Consider the following 2,753-nt stretch of genomic DNA (forward strand, 5'->3'; position numbering starts at 1 on the left):
GATCTTTACCCAATATCCCCACCTACGGGTGGGCAATATCGGGTAGGAAGTTGCTTTAAAAAAAAATAATCCAATCGTTTGGCCCTGAGGCCAAACGGTCGGATTACATTTGCGGCCATGGGCAGTCGGTTCGGGGACCGCATCAACGAGCCGATGCGGTCCCCGATCCGACCGGATTTTCTAACCTGGCCGATCGATATCTGCCCAATTTCAGGCCAGATATCGGTCGGCCAGGCCGCTCGTTTCTGTCCATACACGGGCCGATTAGCTGCCGAATCGGTCCAAGGGACCGATATCGGCAGCTTCTATCTGCCCGTGTATGGGGGCCTTAAGTTCTCAAGTTTGCTTTTGCCTGAACACCTTTCAACCATAATTTACACTTTTAACAAGAGTTGATATTCTTGTTGAACTTCAATCTGTTCAGATCATAGGGGGGTATTGAACACTGGGATGTGAAAAGAACTAGGTTTACTATGAAGTAGGTAAGGTTACTGCATGATGCCAATGATATTTTGAATTTGGAGATGTTGGTAGGTATGTTGGCTAGTCATCTGAAATATCTTATATTTGCAGGTTAGATTGAACTCAAATCATTATGTCATATAATGGAATCTATAGAGCCTTGGGTAGGCTAGAGGCCATAAAGAATCTCTCTAGTTGATTCATTGGGATATATTTAGAACATGCCCCTTACTACACAATTTACAAAAATAGTGGTTTAATTAGCCTTTGTAATATTACCATTGGAGTTATAAAATCAGAGTGTGTGGACTATATGGCTTGCAAATGCCCAGGAATATGCACTAATCACTTCTTATGTTAAAAGAATCAGGAAATGGTTATGGACCACTGGGGGCAAAGAATGGAATTCATCCCCAATTCTGCTCTGTAATCTATCTGAATATCTGATTTAGAAAATTATAAACTAGTAATGTGTCACATTTTAATATATTGCACTTACAATAACTAACATTTCAATTGTCTCTAAAATCTGCTGGCTTCCTAAAACCACAATTCTAAGAATTACTGTTCTGTTAAAGGACATGGCAAGCCAACAAATAATTTTTGTCTAATAAAAGAATAATAAAAAGAAGAAGAATTCTAAGCAACTTTGCAATATACATTCATTACAAATGTATAATTTTGAGTTATTTGTATATATAATTGCTATTAAAAGCAGTGTCTGTCTGTCCTTTTCTGGCCTCTGCCCTGGTGGCTCTGGCACTTGAAACAATGTAACATAAGGCAGCAGACTGACAGACCTGACTTGCTGGAGGAGACTGACCTTTGCAACGTTGTTTTAAAAATCATAACCAGGAGTTCAGCAAATGCTGCTTTTAGTAGCAATTACATTTACAAATAACTTTTACAGCACTAAAAATAATAAATTCATATTGGAAAGTTGCTTAGAATCATGTTTCTTTTATTAGGAAAAAATGGGTTTTTTTGGGTTGACGTGCCCTTTAAATAACTGTTGATTTTTTTTACCAAAATATTGTGCTTTTCTTATATATTAGCCGCTGTCAGCGGCACTAAAATAAATTAAATTGAAACATATTCTGCCTCATTACTGGGAATGGGGACAGGACTCCCTTAAAGTTAGAAAAGAACTATAGTAGAAGATCTATAAAAAAGACTTAAATGAGAAGGGGTAGACTTGTATTAGGGGGCTAATATTTACAAACTTGATGAGTTGTCCAAAACAGAAGATTTAGGGTTGTGGCACACAGGACAACCAATCTCCCTGAAATGCCATCCCACCGCCGTTTCCTGTCAAGGCAACTTCCACAATTTCGGGGAAATCGCGGCGCCGTGTATGCCATCCCACCGGCGATTTACATTCTCGGCAGTGGGATGGCATTTCGGGGAGTCCGCGAGTCGCGGGCGACTAATCTACCCGTGTGCCACAGCCCTTAGGAGCAGTATCCAAAATTCAAATTGTACTATTGCCCATGTATGTGTAGTTGTAGTATGTGTAGTTAAAACAACTACAATGGGTTATTCTGGGAGGGAACTGATGCACCCAAAATAAATCCCCAGGGTGAACAAATAAACACTCATGCATTAGTTTGCCTAACCTCTGACAGGATTGTCCGAAAACAGCCTAGTTATCATGAAACACAATGCCATCTAGAAATAGGACCTACCTTTGTATACAAGGTGGCATAAAAAGGGTTAAGGGCAAACTGAATAAAGTGTTGCTAGTACTCAAAAAACTAAGGGGTATCTTCAAAGTGTTAACAATCAGCGTGAGACCTGATAGAAAATCAAAGGCCCCAATTTAAGATGATGTGTTTGTTAATTAGAGAAGATCGTTAGGTGCTGGCGTTGGTCATTACTTTAGCTGGCATGCATCAAATACTCCTGTGTGAGTGGTGGAGATGCATAATGAAAGGGTTATTTTGCATTCTGCTTGGATTTTAATGAATATATTTGAATGCTAATCAAAGCTTGGACACAGTGCAAAGATTTGATGAGATATACATTTGCCTGTTTGATTAGTGAGGTAAGTACTTCATACATCTGAGGGTGGTCTTTAAAATTTTTGGACTAAATACTGGAAAATGCTGGTGGCACCTTTAGGGCTCTGGTACATGGGGAGATTATTCGCCTGTGACAAATCTCCCTTGTTGCGGGCGACTAATCTCCCTGATATGACATCCCACCGGCGAAAATGTAAATCGGCGGTGGGATGGAATACGTGGTGGTGTGATTTGCGGAAATCGCCGAAGTTGCCTCGGGAGGCGACTAAT

Source organism: Xenopus tropicalis, chromosome 8 (genome assembly GCF_000004195.4).
Source record: "Xenopus tropicalis strain Nigerian chromosome 8, UCB_Xtro_10.0, whole genome shotgun sequence".
In the NCBI taxonomy this organism is placed as follows: domain Eukaryota; kingdom Metazoa; phylum Chordata; class Amphibia; order Anura; family Pipidae; genus Xenopus; species Xenopus tropicalis.